Consider the following 22,330-nt stretch of genomic DNA (forward strand, 5'->3'; position numbering starts at 1 on the left):
AGATGCTTCCTCTTATTATGCCACTCTCAGTGCAAATAAAAGGGCAAAATAGACCATCTGCACACACATTCTCCTTTTGTAAGGCAGCATACAGTGGTACCTCGGTTTAAGTACACAATTGGTTCCGGAAGTCTGTACTTAACTTGAAGCGTACTTAACCTGAAGCGGACTTTCCCATTGAAAGTAACAGAAAGTGGATTAATCCATTCCAGATGGGTCTCCGGAGTACTCAACCTGAAGCGTACTTAACCCAAAGTATGAGTGTAATTGGTTCTGGAAGTCCGTACTTAACCTGAAGCGTACTTAACCTGAAGCGAACTTTCCCATTGAAAGTAATGGAAAGTGGATTAATTCATTCCAGACAGGTCCACAGGGTACTTAAACTGAAAGTACTCAAACCAAAGCGTACTTAAACTGAGGTATGACTGTATTGTAATGGGTGGGGAAAGAACCACACCTGTTATTTTCATGATTAAATGGAAAAATTGGTTCACAGCTCTTTGGTGGAACTCAAAGTATTGGAAGATGCAGAAGGATTTCCACCGCTTGCTACAGAGATGTGCATGTGGCCAATGTGCCACCCAAGAACACAGAACGCTCTGTCCTGAGGAACTATCTGCCTCCATCCTATCTGCTGTTGCACAACGTTAAAAACTCACCCACCTGCTAGCTCAAGAGCCCTTGTGCTAATGAATGGAGGAGGCTGGATGCAGCTCATGGTTTGTCATCATTAAATATACGGACAAAATAATTCTTCGGTTTGGAATGCAAATTCCTGTGGCCAGAATTCAAAAACATAAGAAGCACCTGCTAAATCAGGCCAATGGCCTATCTAGTCCAGCCTCCTGTTCTCTCAGTGGTCAGCCAGATGCCTGTGGGAAACCTGCTATCATGTCCCAAGGACAACAGCCCTTTCCACTGTTGTGGCTTCCAGCAACTGGTATTCAGACGTAGTATTGCCTCCAACTGTTTAGGCAGAGCATAGTCATCATGGCTGGTAGACATAAATATCATTCTCCATCATGAATTCCCTAACTCTCTTTGAAGGCCATCTAAGTTGGCGTCCATCACTGCCTCCTGTAGGATTTGTTGATGTGGGGGAGTGAGTAAGAACGATGCAATCCTCTACCTGCAATCTGAAGTAGTAAATGTCATGGAGGACCTTTCCATGTGCTTTTTTCTTATTGTGGATTTAAGCTGGCAGTAGAACCATGCAGGGCATTCTTATGTGACAATCACCATTTGACTGGTGGCCTAGCTATCTCCTTCCACCTGGATCATACAGAAACTGTTTCCTATCTTTTCTGGAAAGCAATGCAGAGCATTCTTCTTAGGGATTATTGGGTTATAGACCTCCATGAATTAAGCAGGATAAAATAAAATGAAGGATGGAATGGAATGGAAATAAGGTGCAGAGGTCTATATAATGCCTACAGAGAACTTAACATTGTTGTCATCTGTTCATGTGATTAGACCCTGTTGACTCGTAGAGGACTAAAGGTGAGCATAAAAATGAACACATGTGAAAGTGCAGAGAACGTTACTTCAAAGATAATTTTATACACATTTATGTACCTTTTAATGTAACACTTTTCAAAGCTTCTAATTGCAAATAAATACTGGCTTCTTTTTAATGATGGCCATAGCAGCCAACACTCTCAGACATTAACAGTGCCTGTGAAGTTGCTTAATGATATCTTGTTAGTGATGGAAGATAATGAGCTGATGAGGGCAAGATTCACTGACCCCTCAAAAGCTTTTGATTCACTAAACGACACTGGTAGATTAGCTAATTAAATTTTGCTTTTCATTAGGAATAATGGCCTGGTTCTGATCTTATTTGGTTAATACAGAGAATCATTGACTGTTTAGTCTATCAATCTGATTTATTACTGTCTCTCTCCAAAGATGCCTCAAGGCTTAATAACAGATTTCTTTGGCATCTTTTTAATCTCCCCCCCCCAAAAAATTGTCCATTTGATGTTGATAATAAGACCCAAATTCCTTTACATGGCATATGACACAAGTGTGTTGTATGTGACATTTCTCTTAACAATGCTGACCTCATCCACTTCCTTCAGAAATTATTAAGAAAATCTCGAATGATAAACATCAGATAATGTGAAAGACCTAACCTGGAGTAAAAATATAGCTTACAGCAGAGATCAAGCATCTTCTAGTACTACAATATATTGAATTATACTGGACACAAGCCAGCCAAAATTAAGTACTTAAATCCCATTGATTTCAGCAAAAGTTAAGCACAAGCTTTAGCCTTTACAAATTACTGAGTAATTTGTTGCTTTACAAGTTACTGAGATAACGTATGTGAAATTCCCTGAGAACTCCAAAGCACTCTATAAGTGCCAATGAAGGTGCCCTTTTGTGAACAGAAGACATTCTTCTGTATCTGAGAGGGCTGTGATCCAGGGGAGGAAGTGGAATGAGATGATTGCTGATTCATCCCCCACTGGCAGCCCCTCACAGTTCCTTCCACATTTTCCAGGAGGCCTTCAAACCTTCTGGAACAGATGGGGTGGGTGATGTTCAGGTACTACTGGGGTAATTTTTGAAAATTGCCTCTTCCCTTCTGTCAGCAGGCCCTGGGAGCACACTTTCTCTGAGTGGAAGTCCATTCAGGAGATCTAGATTGGTGTTGAAATGAAGCTCTATGCAAAAGGGTGATCCTCTTAATACTTCTTCTCCAAATTTCCTGTGGCCACACATCTTTCTATTTTCACTCACTCTAAACCCATCACACTTGCATCTCCTCTTTTCTTGAACTGCTGCAGCATGTGAATTAAGAAGGGCAATTCCTGCACAACTCATTATCTTCCCATGTAGTGGACAAGAAGGTTCCCCAAACTTGGGTCCCCAGCTGTTTTTGGACTACAACTCCCATCATCCCTAGCTAGCAGGACCAGTGGTCAGGGATGATGGGAATTGCAGTCCAAAAACAGCAGGAGGCTCACGTTTGGGGAACTCTGCTATAGGATGACCTCTTTCCAATGTGGCCAACCACTGTCATTGGGCAGCTGCTGGGCTTCCACTACTTCTAGAGCAGGGATCTCCAAACTTCGGTCCTCCAGATGTTTTCGGCTACAATTCCCATCTTCCCCAACCACTGGTCCTGTTAGGTAGGGATCATGGGAGTTGTAGGCCAAAACATCTGGAGGACTGCAATTTGGGGGTGCCTGTTCTAGAGGCTATAACAGGCATCCCCAAACTGTGAGCCTCCAGATGTTTTAGCCTACAACTCCCATGATCCCTAGCTAACAGGACCAGTGGTTGGGGAAGATGGGAAATGTAGTCCAAAACATCTGGAGGGCCGAAGTTTGAGGATGCCTAGGCTATAACTACAAGATGAATAAATTTCCTCCCTGCTTGTATTTATTTATAATTATTATATCTTACAATAATATTGTATAAAGGGTTAGAGACCATGACCATCACTAAGGCTACAGTCCTAGACATACCTGAGAATAAATCACACTTTGCCCAGTGCTACTTTGAATGTAGAGGAACCAAACTATGTAATCAGAAGAATCACATGGCAGAGCATTTGGTTTACAAAGCAGATAAGAATCTCAGGTGTTTCCACCAACACTCATTAGCCTATACTGCTTTGCTCAGCTCAGTGGGCCACACCAGGTGTGCATATTGCTCCTGATTTTGTGCCTGATGATGTGAGCAGGATAGCAACCTGTTCTATTTTACAAAAGGACAACACTGTTTGAAGAGCTATCAAAGAACAGTCCTCTATCTGAAGGGTCCAAGTTGAGTTGAAAGATGAAGAACAATGAAAAGAGGGAGCAGGGCCTTAAAGTTACCATCTGGACAGCAAAGCGAGCAGGAACACAGCTTATCCAATCACAGCCCTCTCCACTATGGTGAGATGTAATGTGTTTTTATTTAAATTATAGTGCTTATAATACTTGCATTGTTTTAATTGGATTCTTTCTCAATTTGCACCTATACATATTAATTAGCATACATAAATCTTATGCAACTCTGGATCTTCCTCCTCTTATGGGGAGTGATGCATTTCCACTTTTGGGAGGTGATGTGTAAGTTCCCTCCCATGTAATGTGTAGTTTGGCCTTTGACCTTTCATGTCTGTAAGTAAACTTTAGATATGAACTAGGAAGGCTATTCCCGAAACCGAGCGATCCAGTAGATGAGAAGAACGCATGTTTTTTCAATGCAGAGTAATGGCAGCTACTATTTTCTGAACCTCCATTTTCCATTTGTAGTTTCATTTCCTAGTGATATCAAATAGTGTGGCATGACTAAAAAGAAAGAGTTACCCGGTAAATGGGAAAGGGCAGGGCATGCCCTGGCATGCCAACGACAGTTTGCTGAGGGTGCTGAATGCTAACAAGCCATTATTTGCTCTAGCCCCAATCAGTCACAACGAGATAATTAATTCATGTGCTGACCATACGACCTGAATTTCTGCAAGCAATTGGGACATAATTCCCCCACCCCACCCCAACATGAGAGCAGTAGTTCACAGTATGCAATCATTTTCAACAACATAAATGTGCTTTATCTTGGTTTCCCAAAAGCTTGCAGAATAATGTGCATTTACAGAAATCCATATGGGTGGGCGAATAATATTTTGGCTGCAGACAGCTTTTCTTCATCATCAGTGCCTACACAAAGGTTCATTTCATTAGCTTCTAAATACGTTGGGGTTACAAAGCGGGTGTTCACCTTGGCCTTTCATTTTATTTAATGTTTTTAGCATGCAGTGAAGGATCTATTCATTAAATAAAGTTTTGCTTGAAACTGCCAGATTGCGTATATAGTTGCATAAGCCAAATATAAAAAGTTGGGTAAAAATCACTACCATGCACTGAGCTTTTTCTTGACTTCCTCCTCCTCCTCCATATCTCCGAGTTGAGCAAGGACCCAGTTTGGGAAGAGACCATGGGTATAGCCAGGATTTTTGTGGGGGGGGGGAGCCTTTTGTTAGGGGCAGGCAGAACCTCTGTTTGCTCTGTATTTGTATTGCTTTTTATTCATTGGGGGGGAGCTGCCCCTCCCTGCCCCCCCTGGCTACACTCATGGAAGAGACAATAACCAACTTCATATGGTATGTCCCAGGAGTAGGCTAGGAAAGAGCAGGAGACCTTGGAAAACCATAATCAAGAAAACTGGGCAAGACCAGAATAGATAGGCCAATGTTGTGGTTGGTTTCTTGACTCCATAAGGCAACTTCATATAGTCACAAGGCTTTCTTTGGGAAACTTGCAGGTGTCCTCCTTGACATCTAAGCCCAAGTGAGTCCTCCTAACCATCTGGAAAAGGGGCAGTGGCAGTTTGTGGCAATGGTGTCCTCTCAGTGGCTGTGCCAGTCTAAGCCACTATGTTGTGCACCTCACTTCCTATGACCTTCCCTTCAACCTTCCCAAGGCAATCGCATAAAGCCTGCGTCGTGGCCATCATTTCCTTAATTTCTGTTTTAGTCCCATGCTTGGCCCTCTGTCCCTGATGGGAGCCCACTTTTTGCCATCCCACGTTTGTCAAACACCTCCCCCGTCTGACCTTTCAGGTTGATCGCACTGTTTCCTACCTGCCTGTGGACTGCCTCACCAGAGTGGTGCATGCTCTGGTTATCTCCTGCTTGGACTACTGCAATGTGCTCTATGTGGGGCTACCTTTGAAGGTGACCCGGGAACTACAACTAATCCAGAATGCGGCAGCTAGACTGGTGACTGGGAGCGGCCGCCAAGACCACATAACACTGGTCTTAGGACGTGCCTATTTTCATATGAGATGTTGGAGGGTATGCAAAGCCACTGTGGCTATGTCCCCAAATGCTTTGCTTTTAAGTTCCCCCAGGAATATATGTATATTATTATTTATATCCCGCCCATCTGGCTGGGCTTCCCCCACCACTCTGGGCGGCTTCCAGCAAATACCAAAATACATTAAAATATCACAGATTAAAAACTTCCCTAAACAGGGCTGCCTTTAGGTGTTTTCTAAATGTCAGATAGTTGTTTATTTCCTTGACCTCTGATGGGAGGGCGTTCCACAGGGCGGGCGCCACTACTGAAAAGGCCCTCTCCCTGGTTCCCTGTAACTTTCCTTCTCGCAGTGAGGGAACCGCCAGAAGGCCCTCGGCGCTGGATCTCAGTGTCTGGGCTAAACGATGGGGGTGAAGACGCTCCTTCAGGTATACAGGACTGAGGCTGTTTAGGGCTTTAAAGGTCAACACCAACACTTTGAATTGTGCTTGGAAATGTACTGGGAGCCAATGTAGGTCTCTTAGGACCTGTGTTATGTGGTCTCGGCGGCCACTCCCAGTCACCAGTCTAGCTGCCGCATTCTGGATTAATTGCAGTTTCCAGGTCACCTTCAAAGGTAGCCCCACATAGAGCGCATTGCAGTAGTCCAAGCGGGAGATAACCAGGGCATGCACCACTCTGGCGAGACTGTCTGCAGGCAGGTAGGGTCTCAGCCTGCGTACCAGATGGAGCTGATAGATAGTCGCCCTGGACACAGAATTAACCTGTGGCTCCATGGACAGCTGTGAGTCCAAAATGACTCCCAGGCTGCGCACTTGGTCCTTCAGGGGCACAGTGACCCCATTCAGGACCAGGGAGTCTCCCACACCCGTGTGTATACACACACACACACACACACACACACACACACACACACACATATCTGCTGCCTAGTTTACTTATATTATGCGCCTGAGGGGCACTGACTTTGCTTAGAGGTCCTGCTCTCTTCCAGAAGCTTCCAGCCCTTCCCTTTAAAATCCGTCGAGTCTGTTTACCTGCTGCTGTTCTAGCCAACAGAGTTGCTGGGGAAATAAAGAAGTGACTTCTAATGAGTTTTAGAATTTGCCTTCAAGGTGACGACGCCATGCTAGAGTAGCTTTAAGGTCACGCCAAGTGGGAAACAATTGATGGATGAGAAATAATAACGGAAACAAGCTTTCATTTCAAATCTGAGAATAACTCAAAATGTCCACCCTTTAATTACTTTTGTCAAAACACATATTTTAGATGCTATCGGTCCACGCTAATATTGTGAAACAGTATGAAAAATTGAGAACTCTGAATGTTTTTCTCCCCTTTAATGACACAGCAGCATTAGATTTTCCAATAGGCTGGTTGCCGAGGATTTATGGTAGCAGGTGCCCTCGTCAGACTTAACTTTATTCAGGTTTATTAAACATTTATTTTCTGCTGAGGGGGAAAGTATTGAAAATGGGATTTATTTTTAAAAATTAATTGTATGAAATGATACTAAGAGGATAACACTAAACATGTCACTAAAATTGAAAACATTTCCTCTGAAGGACATTACTCTTTTTTATTTTGCCATCAAACGGCACTCTAAAATATTTTGGATATTGCAGGCATCTAATGCAATTAAAAGTTAGCTCATTGCATAAAATAGCTGTGAAAATTGACAGAAGTGCTACAGGGGTGAATGATTGGGTGTCCTTTTTTTGAAAAATGACGTGTCAAAGCTAGAGAAAATAAAGCATTGGGCAAGAAGTATTTGAATAATAAAGCATTCTCAATGATGCTATATTTTAAGAATGACTTTCCAGCCTATTCCTCTGAAGAGAACTATTTTAAAGAGATCTGACTGGCTTATGTGCTGCTTATGAAAGCCACTAGCAGCACTGACCTTAGTGGGACAGTTTCTCTAACTTATGTCCGCTAACTTTGGGAAGGGGGAAAAAAATGCCCTATGACTGCTGCAGTGCTGGAAACAGTGAGTGCTTAACCCTGTGCAAGCACTGAGGGCTTAATATACCATTTAATATTTCAAAAACACCTGAGCACTGCTCATCAGACATTCTGCCACCTGGAACAGGCAATGTGGAGAATCTGTCTACTCTCAAGTTGCACTGGATTGACTTTTCTAGTATTCAAGATAAAGGACAGAAACAACCATTCCCCAGCCCTCACCTGGAAAATGAGACAAGGACCGGTTATTGGTGCCCACTGGAAGAGGAAACTGTAGCTGCCCTCACATCGTCTTTAACACAAACAACCATGACAGACAGCAGAATTTGGGGGTGGACAGCAAGGCAAGAGTTATCCATTATCCTTCTTCCTGTACGGCAGTCGACACACTTGTAAGAATCTGTGGAGTTGCTCAAGTTGTTGGATTACAGGCAGGGTTTCATTTTGCTCATAATTCATATAACAGCATCCCCTTTTAAAATTTTTGCCCCAACCCAAGCAGGAGGGGTGCAAGCTTACAGAAACTGGGCCTTAGATGGATAAGGCTGGAACTGTATGCAGAAATGGCTGCTTTGAATGTGGCCTCCCTCCTACCGTGTTTCCCCTTTTTTAAGATACCGTCTTATAACTTTTTTTCCTCAGAAAAACACAGGATGGCTTACTTTTGGTGGGATGTCTTTTTATTATTATTATTACCGGTACGGTTTTTATGGCTCAGGGCGCTGCTGGGTTCTCGAGTGCTCGGCGCTGCAGCAGCCACCGGTTCCGGGTGGCGGGGCGGCAGGCGTCCTTGGCCGGGCGAGGCGGAGGCCGCTGGCTCAGGCGCTCCGCCTGCCGCTGCAGGGCGCTCCAAGCTCCTTGGCCGGGCCAGGCAAGGAAGAAGCAGTGAGCCCAGCGGTGGCGGCAAGCACGGAAGCGGCAGGGACAGTGGTGGACGAGAAGGCGGAGTGCGGGGATGCAGCCAGCAAGGCGGGAGCGCAATCAGCTGTTAAGTGGAGCTCTTGGAGCACCGCTTCACAGCTGATCACGCTCCTGCAGTGCCGGCCGCATGGAGTGACTCTGTGAGTGGAGGTGCCTGTGGGGGTTGGTTTCTGCGGCGCGGAAGTATGGCTTATTTTCGGGGTATGTCTTATATTTCTAAAATGCTTAAAAACCCTGCCATGGCTTACTTTATGACTACATATTAAAAAAAGGGGAAACAGGGTAGGTCAGCTGCTAGCCCTGCTCATGCCGAAGCCTGTAAGAAAACTGGTGACAGTGCAGGCCAGTTGTGTGGAAGGCAGCATAAGGAGGGCTGGATTTAGTTCCACCCCACTCAACAGCTGACCGATGCAGCTGAATGGAAAAGCTACACCAGCAGCTACACCCATGCATTGTTGGATAAAGGTCTGGGCATTTAACATCTGCTGCAAATAATGATATTATTAAAAGTGTGTCAGAAAAGTAATCATAAAAACACAGTGGTAAGAATGAGATACAGTGGTACCTCGACTTACGAATAACTCTACTTACGAATGTTTCTACTTATGAACGGAGCTCCGTCCGCCATCTTGGATGTGGTTTAGATAGGATTTTTTTGACTTGCGAATTTTTAGATAGGGTTGCTTCGACTTACGAATTTTTTCTCCCAATGCATTCCTATGGGATTCGACTTGCACATTTTTTTGACTTACGAATGTGCGTTCGGAACGCATTAAATTCGTAAGTCGAGGTACCACTGTACCTGAAAGATAAGAAGAAAGACCAACTGTTCTTCATAAGGCCATAACACTTCTCATTTGATGAAGATACTATGTCGAGAAGCTTATGCTGGGAAAGGCATGCTGTAAAATATCATAAAACCCAGGCAATTAAATCTGTAAGACTGCTATCCTCCATACACAGACCAGGGAGCATGTGTCCTTGAAGTAAGAGAGCCTTAAAAGTAAAGGTAAAGGGACCCCTGACCATTAGGTCCAGTCGTGACCGACTCTGGGGTTGCGGCGCTCATCTCGCTCTATAGGCCGAGGGAGCCGGTGTACAGCTTCCAGGTCATGTGGCCAGCATGACAAAGCCGCTTCTGGCAAAACCAGAAGAGAGCCTTAGTTCAAAGTAAATATGTCCAGGTTTGAGCTGCACAGCAGTGATCCAACACACACTTACTTGAGGGTAGGCTCATTTGATTTATGGGACTTTAGGAATTATCAGCACCAGCCACCACTGTTTAGAATCTAAGTAGTAAGTTTAAAGGTAAAGGTAAAGGACCCCTGACAGTTAAGTCCAGTCACGAACAACTCTGGGGTTGCGGCGCTCATCTCGCTTTACTGGCCAAGGGAGCCAACGTTTGTTCGCGGAGAGTTTTTCTGGGTCATGTGGGCAGCATGACTAAGCAGCTTCTGGTAAAACCAGAGCAGCACACAGAAACACCGTTTACCTTCCCGCCGGAACGGTACCTATTTATCTACTTACACTTTGATGTGCTTTTGAACTGCTAGGTTGGCAAGAGCAGGGAACAAGGAATGGGAGCTTACCCCATTGCAGGGATTCGAACCGCCGACCTTCTGATCGGCAAATCCCAGGCTCAGTGGTTTAGACCACAGCGCCACCCGCGTCCCATAAATAGTAAGTTTAAGTAGCATGATTGTAATAGTTTTTCATGTGGCTTACCCAGCCACATATCAGAGTATCTATGTTGGAAATAATACAAATATTTGTACTGGAAATTTTCTCTGAAAACTGCCAACAGTCTGATCCAGGATCATAACGTTTTCAATATTTTAAAAGTAATTGCATTTACAGTATATGCATTTAAAATGTTGTTCATTTTATTTTTGCAGAATGCAAAAATAGTGAAAATGTAACTTTATCAGTCAATGCTGCAACTTTTGGCTTTAGTAGAAAGAGATTATATGTCTATTCAAAGCTCGGTTTATAGGTATCTACCTAGTACTAGATTCTGATGGTTTGGGGGCAAAAAAAAAAAGTTGTAATTACTTTCCCTTTGCAGAATATGTCAGGCCAAAATATCTATCCTTTGTAGAAATGAGGTTTTCATTATTCATGTCTCTTTCTGTATATAATGCATATCCTAGATTGCATACATGCATAATTCATTTTCCAATCCAGATAGTAATTGCTCTAAATTTTGTTTAATTTCAGTTTTGAAAATGAAGCAGTCAAATTTCCAACTTGGAAAGGGAAAAATCAAGAGTAATTTTAAAAAGCTGTTCAAATAAACAGGAAATTCTAGGTATGATCCAGCCAAATCTCACTGATTTCAATGGGAGTAAAAATAGACTTATTATCCCACAGAAATCACCAAGATTTAAAAATTGTTCACCTTGGCTGAATTAGGTTCTTTGGTTGATAAAAACCACTTATTCAAAATCAACTCATTTTACTTCTCTCATGCTTTAGTAAAATCTTGTCATAAACGCAGCATTTGCTAACAATACAAAATGCAGTTTTCGAGTTTTAAAACACCCCAAAAATCTTAAAACCCACAAGCCCAGAAGAACCACCATCTGCCCAGCATGGCCATAAAAATACAGTATAAAGAGAATAAAATGCCACCATCATGTCAGCACCCTGCTTGAAATTGCTCCTTAAAAGTGACAAAACACAGGTGGAGAAAATATGATTTGTTGACCAATTTTGCCGAACAGTTTTCCCTCACTCCACATTTTCTTGTTCAACCTAACACACACCAGTGGTCTTCTCTCTCCCTTCCACGTAATCCAAAAGCCTGCTGCTTTCCAATCAGAATGGAAGGGGGTGAGCGCAACAAAGGCCTTGCAAGGAACTCCAAGCAAGGAACTCCAAGCAGGAAGCCATATTGATCTGATTTGGGGCAAGGGAGTAATTTGATGTGGAACGGAGCAAACTTGCTGTCTGGTACCACAGCATGCCTCTGGGGGCACACTGGTACCTGCAGGCACTACAGTGGCAACCCCGAGATTATCCTGCTTTATGCTTGGTGCAGCTCATGTCAGTGAGAACATGCCGAGAAGCAGAAACTTCTATAACAAAAGCCCTCTTCAGGTTTTCAAAGTGAATGTGGGATACAGGGTGGCAAGTGTTGCGCATACAACCCCAACCCCATCAAGACCTATTCATGTCAAGTGGGAACATCTGAGGGGCCCTTTGAACCATGTCCAGCTGGATGCTCCACATGATCTGGAACCTTGAGATATCTGGGTTCCAGATTGTCTGGGGGCTTTAAAATATGGTCACCTGAATGTGCAATAGATGCCCCCCTCAGAACTTCCCATTTAATACCAGAAGGTCAGGGTGGTGCACAATGGATGGAGATACTAGGGACAGGGTTTATATGCCCCATCTCTGCCACCCCACACTCTCCTCACATGTTGTTTGAATACCACAATTGGACTTACGTTTCAGTATTAAATCAACATTGGCAAAAAAAAGAGAGTTTAGGTTATTATTACCTCAGATTGTTTCGCAACTTGCAGTTGTATGTCTCCAGTGGGTGGTGGAGTAGGAAATTTGTAAGGGCAGATGCAAGTGTGGTGCAGGTGCAACAGCAGAGCCAAGTTGTAATTACTTGCCCTTTGCAGTAACCTACTGGTCCAGCCCATTTCTCAGTCTTTCCTCCACTTCTACAGTCACCCCTCCTTCAAATATCTGTGAAACCATAAGCTCTGTGACATGCAAATAAGAATGAACTGAAATATTTATATGGATGATGAGAACCTTCTTACCTTGGATACAGTTTTTAAAAATTAATAAGGTATATAAACCCACAAACTCCTTGGAATGAGCCATCTTGTAATGAAACAGTGTCATTCGATAGCTCCACCCAGGGGTAAAATTGCACACTGCTCACTTCTTCAGTGGTAGGGACCTTGCTGTGATTACAGACTGAATGATCTAAACAATGACAACAATTTATTTATACTCTGCCCATCTGGCTGGGTTGCCACCAACTCACATAAAAGCATCAAACATGAATAGTAACAATCTGATCCAATATAAAAAGTCACAATAACTTTAAAATAAACAACTTATATCAAATGAAGCAATATTCAATAATCCATTAGAATATTTACCATTATGTATAATTAGAATATACATAATGGTAAACAGTAAAAATAAACATCAACAAATAATAATTAAACAGTTTACACTTATCAGTTACAATAAGGAATTACTCATCTATAATCAATAAAAATAACAGCAAACCACAACGCATAAAATACCACAAAACATACAAAACCATGTCAAATGATCAAATTGAGAAACAAGAGCACACAACTTATTAAATTATTTTTTTTAAAAAATCCCCCCTGAACTTCTCTCTTCGTAGCTGCTTCTGCTGTTCTTGAGGTCGTGGTCTGGGAAAGGGTCTCAGGGCTGGAGGGTGGAGCAAAGCAGGATGGAAAAGCCATTGCCTGATGAACGTACTTTATTTTATTGGCATCAGTTAAAAGATGTGTCAGTTTCTGAGTCCACCAGACTCAGTGATGTTTGAAAAAAGTGTACTTGGCTATCCAATTTAGAACCCATAGGTTTTACGCAGAGTTGACACATTGAAATGAAGGAGCATGACTAAGGCCCAGTAATTTCCATGGGTCTACTCTAAGTAAAACTCAGTAGAAGACCACCCCATGTGTGGGTCTCACCCAACAAACCCCATCAGTGAAAACCCTGTGGAAGGACTTCTACTTTCACGGCAGGGCTTTTCGTCCCCTCCCCCTGCAATGGAGTCAGGGGGTTGGGATAATTCCTCCCAGAACAGCACATGAGGGAGGGCGTGGTGTATTGTTATTTCTGGCAAGCTGGAATGCTTGCACAGATGGAACAACTGGAAGAGGGTGAAGCTGAATCCCACCCCATTTACTGAAATCCAGCCCAGCATACTTTCCCCCTGTATCTGTGCAGTTCATCAGCTCGGTTGTGAGAAAGCATTAAACACCTGCAGGAACGCTGTGCCACAGTTTCTAAAATGTACAAATGTGTTAAGTCTCACTGCTACTCCCTTTTTGATGATCATTATAATTGCTAATCGCTTGGCACGTAAGGAATCTCCCAGCGACCGACAAAAATTTAAAAGCATTAACCATCATCTGTTAAATTTGTTTGGTTAAAAAAAAAAACCCCACCTTCAGCCTGGATAGCTCAGCTGGTTAGAGTGTGGTGCTGATAATGCCAAAGCTGCAGGTTCGATCCCCATTTGGGACAACTGCATATTCCTGCTTTGCAGGGGGTTGGAATGGATGATCCTCAGGGTCCTTTCCAACTCAACAATTGTATGTTTAAATAAAAAGAACAATTATATGTTTAAATAATAATAAAAAACCCTAGAATATCCCATCAAACTGACCAGCAGCAGAGTGGAGAAGCATTGCTTACTTGGCTTCCCAATATGAAGGTTGCTGCAGGTGGAACAGCAGAGCCAAGCCAACTCTCATGCTGCTGTGCCCACATTGCACTGACCTCCCCCTGCCTTCTCCCTTCTCCCTCTCAGTTGCTGGCAGCGACCTCCCTGTTGGGAAGCCAGGTGAGCAATGCTCCCCCATCCTGCTCTGCCAGCTGCAACAAAAACAGACCCAACAAAACAGCCGCACAAACATAAAATCAGTATACAGCGAAATCATGACAATCTGTCAAATGCCTGGGAGAAGAGATACATATTTACCTAGCTCTGAAATTAATGTTTCTCCAGGCAGACCTCGCTGGGGACAGCATTCTATTTGTCAAAGTCTTCTATGTTCCTTGTGTACTGCTTATGGAAATGTAGAGGGTCTGAAATGTGAAAAATATAAAACATTCAGAAAACATAAATAGTAACGGCCACAACCTGAGCTTATAGCAAGGCATGCCAATTCGAAACCCTGTACCGGAATTCCCATTGTTCATTCCGCTTAGCAACCAAGTTATGATACTCGTAAATGAGTAATCATTCTTGGCCAGTCATAGCTCAAGACAAGGGGATATTTGTTTAGTGAGCCCCTTAGTTATTGATTAACTCCTCAAGCGCAGACTCATGTAGTGGTTGATAAGGGAAGAAAGTGCATCCAGGGAGATGGAGCCACACCAGCAGCTGTTATCAAAGGGACTGGGGTTGCCTATAGACAAAAGCAAATTATCACTGTAGATCTGTGTAGCTGTATGTGCAATGACAACTGCCAGTTTTAAAAGGGAAGGTACTAGCAAAATAAGAGGATAAGCAATCCTTTGAACCTGGCTGGGGTGGAGCGGTGGATGGGGACCTAAACTAATACCATGACCAGGGGTGGGGGTGGGGAATTAATCCAAAATTGTGGTGTCCAAGTGTGGATGCATCTCCATAATTAAAAATGCACTCGGAAGTGAAAGTTACATACACACAGTGCAACTCCAAAATGCGAGTGCTTAATCTGGAGACTAGAATCTTTGGTTAGATCAGCTTGCTCTGTCCCTTGTTTCTTGACTTCTGCTTCCTTCTTAGCATTTTTTTTCTTTTTTAAAAAAATACTCTCTGTGCTTGTGTGCTTTTGTATGTTAGGAGTAGGCTGTAACTAGCAAGAGGTGCCGCTTTTGCATTCCTGTGTCATTTTCGTCAGTTGGAGGGTATTGATTTCTCTCATTTATCAGAACGAGTGCACAGAGGTGATGATGGTTTGCTAATGGCTAACTTATTTCAGTGTTCATCGAATTACTTGGTTGGCTGCTATAGGCTCTCTTGCCTTGCCTTCAAGCTGAGAGGAGAATCATGTGGTTCTCCTGCTTCCATGGATTTCTGATCGGATGGGCAAGTATGATTCACTCCCCCCCCCCACTACTTTTTCTCAGTAGACAATCATCTACACCAGGTATCCCCAAACTTCGGCCCTCCAGATGTTTTGGACTACAGTTCCCATCATCCCTGACCACCGGTCCTGTTAGCTAGGGATCATGGGAGTTGTAGGACAAAACATCTGGAGGGCCACAGTTTGGGGATGCCTGATCTACACTGTATCTTGAAGGAATCTATAGTCCCAAGAGAATTCATACTCGACATCCCTTACAGCACAATCATATCATCTACTTATGCTGGCTGGGCTGACTTAGGGTCCAAACTAAGCTTGGCAGTGGTGGATTTTGAAGATACACTAGGACAGGCATCCCCAAACTGTGGCCCTCCAGATGTTTTGGCCTACAACTCCCATGATCCCTAGCTAACAGGACCAGTGGTCGGGGAAGATGGGAATTGTAGTTCAAAACATCTGGAGGGCCAAAGTTTGGGGATGCCTGCACTAGGATGTGGAAGATACACTTAGCCCTTCACACAATTCCAGTTGCAAGTTGGCGTGTGCTCATGGACCCTAACACTCTGTCGTGCTCCCAATAGCCTGTTCTTGCAACCCTCCTCATGTTGAGGTTGAACTGCAGCCAGGGACCCTGCTGTAGACTTCCCACCCTATTGAGGTCCCCGAGTGGAGGATTCAGTATCACACAAGGCTCCTCAATGAGCAGAAAACTGCTACTACAGAAGTTACAGCTGAATACAGACTCATAGCTCCATCTGTACTCACTTGCCCTCTTCATATGAGCAATGTCTGAAGTGGTCTCAAATGCAACTTTATATACAGAAGGCAGGAACAATTCCTTCTGTGTTAAGCTCCCTTCCCTTGAACAGCAAAAGGAAATCTTGAAAAAGTGAGTGCATACCACAATCTTTCATGCCACAGAGCTTGGAAATCAAAATCTTATTTCTTTCATGTTGTTTACTTGCTTAAACTATCATGTATTAGAAACCAAGCTTAATCTGATTAGTAATACTTCTGGCATAGTGTATATGGATTAGAGGTGGTTTTATAATTTAACAGTATGCAACATCAGAAGGATCTTTTTGACTTAAAACTTTTCAGCTGTCTTTTTTAATGCCTAGGAACTCTGTTATCTGTTTTTGCTTCCATTCCAGTTTAAAATCAGATCCTTACAGATTTGCGGAAACTGCAGCAACACAAGTGGTGCCTTGCACCATTGCATGCAAATATCAATCCTATTAGAGAGAGAGACTAGTCCAGCCAGCCATACCATGCCACCTTCTCTTGTGTAGCCTCATTGTTATAATCCTTAAATTAAGCTGGATCTTATGCCTTCTGGAAACCGTGCACTGAACCATATTGATTTTGTTACTTGGGAAGTTATTACACCTGAGGTCTTTTCTGTTCCTATAAGCACCTTAATTATCCAATCAGTGTCCACCTTACTAATATGAATCCAGTATGGCAATGGACATGCATATTTATTTGGAAGGTAAGACTGCAATCCTAAACATAGTTCCTGAGAAGGAAACCCTGTTCATAGTGGGATTCTCTTTCAAGTAAGCACACATCTTACAAAACTTAGCAAGTAAACATTTACTTGTGAGTTAACTTTCATAGGGCAGGGCTGCCACTATTTGTGTAACTGCAGATTTCTGCTGATGTGAGTTTCTGTACTGATCAATCCATCCTCTCCCCGCTTCTACCAACTTAACAGTGCAGACTTATGTTGGCAGAACCGGAGCCAACCTCTTCCCTCTCCATGGTTGCATTTGCAATAGCAATAGCTGAATCAGGGATTTGCAAGCACCGAAACTTAGCTTTGCTGAGCTTGCGGCTAAGTCACAATATACAATCAATTCCGCTTTGTATCTCGGGGGCTTCAACTGTTCTCTCGTTTTCCTTTCTTATATTTTCCTCTGCGTTCCTTATCATTTTTGCTTAGATATCTTAATATACCATTTCCTCTGTGTTTGTAACTGCTATTTGTTTAAATGAAGCAAATCTTTTTCTTCTTTTCTTCACACCCTGCTACTGATTACATTATCACTGATTCAGGGCGCTGTGTTTTCAGCACCATTTTAGCTGTAGCAGCAGCCTTTCTGAAACAGGCTTGCTCTCTGAGATTTATTACACATAGGTCAAAGTCATTGTTACAAGCCAAAACCTCATCATACTTTATTTGACGGCTTCTTAACCACATGAAAAAAGGGAAGGCATTTGTCGAAGCAGCAAAACGAACCTTTTCCAGGGCAGAGTCAAGAGCTCCAACTTTCATGTGCTCTTATGCAACATTCAGGGAAGTGAAATCCCCCCTTTTTAACCATGAACGCTAATGTTCTCAGAACAACAGGAAAGAAGAGAGCAGCACAGAACATTCCACTTCTATAATAAACCAGTAGGATGCCTGCTGTTATCACTGCGTCTTGCCTTGTGAGAACCCACCTACACTTCAATGTCCTCTACAAATTGTGGATGGTGTCACTCACATCTCATTGCTCTTCTGCTGAAAGTAGAATTGTAATTGACTTTCCATATTCCCAGAGACGTAGCGATTTTTAAAGAATAAGTAGTGAACACCCTGCTTGGTTCATCTACACAAGTAGGCAGGGGAAAGCTGGGTGGACAGGGGAGGGAAACTTCTCCCCTTCTTAGGGCAGGGAGAAGGAACAGAAAACTGTTAAGAGCGGTAGACTCCTAATCTGGGAAACCGGGTTCGTGTCTCCGCTCCCCCACATGCAGCTGCTGGGTGACCTTGGACTAGTCACACTTATTTGAAGTCTCTCAGCCCCACTCACCTCACAGAGTGTTTGTTGTGGGGGAGGAAGGGAAAGGAGAATGTTAGCCGCTTTGAGACTCCTTCGGGTAGTGATAAAGCGGGATATCAAATCCAAACTCCTCCTCCTCCTCCTCCTCTTCTTCTTCTTCTTCTTCTTCTTCTTCTTCTTCTTCTTCTTCTTCTTCTTCTTCTTCTTCTGTGCCATTTCATCCTTCCTCTTCTCCTTTTACTTAGACTGGGTGCACACATTTAAAGCACATCACTCTCCCTGAAAAATGAATCCTGGGAACTGTAGTGCGTTAAGGGTGCTCAGAATTGTAGCTCTGTGAGGGGTGAACTACAGTCCCCAGGGTTTGGGTAGCGTTCACACAAGCCCTGCCTCAAGCATTCCCACACATTCACTCCCAGATTCAGTGCGAAGGTCTGGAGGAGGATTCTAAGTGTGTTTAGGTGGCCTTGCTTACGATCCTCTCTACGCGGGGATCTCTATTGCAAGGAGACTTCCAAAAGCATTCAGCAACATGTGGTTAGAGCCTCCCTGAATGCTCCTTCCCACGTAGAACCCATTTGCCCTGAATGCATGAATTGTGTTTGAGGTTATGTGGATCATATGTGGCATTATACCTGTCATAGCATTCACAAGTACATGCGACAGTCCTCAGGTGATGCATATGTATGTATAAACCGGTAGAGTTGTTCAGTGGAATCCCTGATATGGACCTTGTGTAGAAATAAATGAGCTTTCCACCCCAAGAATGAGTTTCAGAGCTTTACTGAAGAACAGTTTAAAATATTAGTTACAAAACATAAATGTTACAAAGAAACAAAGTAAACACAGCACACTCAAAGTGGTAGGCAATGTAGTTCAGTCCTTTAAGTCCAGTAAACTTTCATCTTTCTGCTCCCAGAGAGAGAGAGATCCTAAGCTCACTGCAGAGCTTAATTTCATCTGTTGCAGCTACTGCTAGCCATCACTCCTGCTGTGCAAGATCTGCAGCCCATGTTCCCAGGGTTTCCAGCAGTGAGTCACTGGAATAGGAAAACACTAGCCTTCCGCTTTCACCTAGAGTGGAACCTCTTGCTTCATGTAAACTTCTCTGCCTTGCAAATGCAAACCTTTACATACGTTTTAACTTCAATGCATACAAACACTGCATTAATGCAAACATTGAACTTTTAATTTTAACATGAACCATAGCCGTGACAACTACTCTGTCCTCTCCTAACACCTTTCAAGGCATTTGTATGCCACAGCTTATCATTCAGGTTTGCTTATTTCTACAGTAAACACAAGCAGGAGGCGGGGATGAACTCAAGCAAGTTGTTGAATGTAGCTGCCTCAGTGCAGTTTCATTCAAGTGTGGCCATCAGGATGCTGCCTGGGTGTGCGAATTGGGCTGCAGTTCATACTAGTCACCCTGAGCCAGAAGGCGTGTGGTCTCTCATGTGTATTTGGGGCCTCTGGCATGCTAGGGCTTCTTCCATTTAATTAGTGGACTGGGACAGAAAGACCTCCACAAGACAAGGAATCTTGGCGTGCTTGGAGTTAGGCCTTCAGTTTAAAACGGGAGTAGACCACACTTGTGCACAGCTCTCTGACTTGGACAATAAAGTCTTCTGTAAAGAAAGTACACTGGATGTATGTAGGTATGATAACATTTTAAGCAGGTCAGAATGGACACAAATTGTTTTCAGATACAATATTATGGGATTTTATTCTTTGCAAGGAAAAACCCATCAGAATAAGTAATAAGAATGAATCTTAATCAAATGCTAGATCATATATACAATCCTCAGCAGTAAAAACTAAAAAAAATCGGATGTTGCTGCCTCTTGGCAGCAGTGGCTACATCAAGAATATTTCCCACCCATCACACCAGATTCATTAGTGTGCTGCTAAATGCTATGGATCTGAGATGTGGATAAGAAGAACAAAGTCCTTTTCCAGTTCTTTGCTTCGTTAAACAATCTGAAGGGCTTCTCCAAAGGGCATGCCCTCCAATGGGTGGGTTATCTCAACTAAAACCTCGGCACTGAAAAACCCACTTCATTGAGAGAGACCCCTTCATCCTTGTGAGTGAATCACAATAAAGGAGGAACAAAAGACTGAGCTCATTCAGATCCCGGGCATTCAGGGAGCCCAAAGCTCCACAGAGATGCAAAGTTTAGAACTACTTGAGCTACTTGAAGCTCCACAGAATTGCAAGGAAATAATTCACTTCTGTTGTTCTCCCAACTGGAGAGCCAAGCCTCTCCCAACTGGCAGCGCCTTGCTAAGGTTGGCAGATGAATCAATCTAATTAGTAGGTGTGGGTCTAGCACTGATCAGGACGCAGGTCTGTAGGATTTAACAAGGCGGCCTTAATATCTATAAACATGCAAAACACGCCTGCTTCTGTAATACGGCATTTCCAAATGTAGGGAAATAAGAAAACGGCGGTAGAATAACCTCTAAGAGCAATTCCCCATAGGGGAAGGTTTATTGTAATAAGGTGGTGCTACTGGGTTTTTGTCAAAATGATATTGTATCCTCCCGACATAAACTGCAGATGCAGGGTGAGAATATAGCTATGCAATAAGTTTTGTTTTGTTTTTTAAACAAAGTAGAATGCTCCATGGGGACATGCAAAACACACCTTTAATTAATGCAGAGATAGTTTCAACAGGCTTTGAAATGCCTGTTACCAATACACGGGAGCGACAATCGATTGTCAGATGTACTGCAAATGACATTTCTTGAAAACATCATGTGCTTATCCCAAATTACAGGTTAAAACATATATCATTCCAAAATTAGCAAAGGAGGCAGGTTTGGCAATTTACCCCATGTCAGCTTTTCAAAATTGGAGCTATGATTCTAATAATTAGCTTATTTAGCAAAAAAGATTTATTAGCCATTTTGCAAACTAGCCTCTCATTTTAAAAAGCCTCTTTATATTTCTCTCATTACATTATGTAGTCCTATGTTCTTGTAGAGAAAGCTTTACAAGTGACAGAAGTTTTTTTTGGGGGGGTGAACCCTCTTGTAAACCTGGCCAGAGATGAATGGGGAGATATTTTTAAACCCCACAAGAGCTTGCCAGATCACAGCTTTCTTTTGCTTTATAAAAAGCCTGATAATGTATGTTTCCTTAATTACATCCAGTGTTCAGAAACTAGCAAGTGGAAATGGCTCTTCAGCCCTTTCTAAAAATGTCAGATGTTTGTTTTTAAAAATTGATACCTGTGGTATGGATGTTCGTACTAAAATGAGTGGCGGGGAGGGTTGAACTGGCAACGTTTTGAAAGAGGCACCTAAAAAGAATCTGAACTCTTCACTTCCGGGGATGTGAGGAAGTAAATTAAAAACCATTCCCAATTGTGAATTCCTCAGGTGTTCATTCCATGCAACTTGCCATGGTTGGAATACATATTTCATAAATGTATTGTGCACCAAGGCACCAAGCACATCTGGAATGTAGGAAGTGGGGCTGTAGGAACTGCTCTGTAGGAACTGCTCTGGAAAAACTTGATTTGGTTTAGAGAAAAGAAACTAACCTGAGCCAAAGTTATATTCTATAAGCCTGGGTTTGATATATCTGCTGCATCTGTAATGTTGAAGTCATTAAAATGCAGGGCTTTTAATGACAGTAATTAGGCTTTCTGAAATAATGTCTGGAATAATTTTTACATAACCCTGTAACCTGACACCATTGGGCAGGTATGTCAATATGGCAATGTCATTAATCCAGGAAAAGAACCTTGAAATAATCTAGGATCTTTGTCACAAACGCTGACCTCCAATCTAAATGGAATGCTTTTCTGTCCACAAAGAAGTCCACTGAGATATTATAGCACATGCACCAGCATGTAATGTGTCATTTTCCCCTTTGACGTACTAGTAGGACATCGCACATCATAACCTTTCAACTGTGTTAATCCATTTAAAGTCCAACTTAAACACACAAAGTTTAGAGGGGTTGCAGGTGACAGGCATGATTCTGGACCACAGATTTTCCTCTCTAAAGAGTTTGATAGTGAAATATTTTGTGAGCACACATCAAGTTGTGGTTTTTGAAGGGAGGAAAGCCCTCCCTCTCAGAATATAAACTGCTTAGATT

The 22,330-nt window shown here is 42.9% G+C and overlaps 2 long non-coding RNA genes across 10 annotated transcripts in view; one reads left to right on the forward strand and one right to left on the reverse strand.

Annotated features, from left to right (window-relative positions):
• LOC148685864 (uncharacterized) overlaps positions 1-14,912 on the reverse strand; it is a 35,562-nt gene extending 20,650 nt beyond the window's left edge. For 3 of the 4 annotated variants that reach the window (XR_015949482.1, XR_015949484.1, XR_015949483.1), the window contains exon 1: positions 12,149-14,911. This is a non-coding gene — a long non-coding RNA (uncharacterized LOC148685864). Of the gene's footprint in view, positions 1-12,148 lie in introns of all 4 variants that reach the window. The other variant, XR_015949485.1, reaches the window with a different exon arrangement.
• The window catches only part of LOC148685862 (uncharacterized), a 120,733-nt gene that overhangs the window by 57,476 nt on the left and 40,927 nt on the right, over positions 1-22,330 (forward strand). Inside the window, exon 1 of one of the 6 annotated variants that reach the window (XR_015949476.1) lies at positions 3,639-3,890. The exons of 4 other annotated variants lie outside the window; for them this stretch is intronic. This is a non-coding gene — a long non-coding RNA (uncharacterized LOC148685862). Of the gene's footprint in view, positions 1-3,638; positions 3,891-10,014; positions 10,323-22,330 lie in introns of those variants that run through there. One more of the 6 variants, XR_015949480.1, reaches the window with a different exon arrangement.

The sequence above is a fragment of the Zootoca vivipara genome, chromosome 4 (genome assembly GCF_965207765.1).
Source record: "Zootoca vivipara chromosome 4, rZooViv2.hap1.1, whole genome shotgun sequence".
Classification (NCBI taxonomy): domain Eukaryota; kingdom Metazoa; phylum Chordata; class Lepidosauria; order Squamata; family Lacertidae; genus Zootoca; species Zootoca vivipara.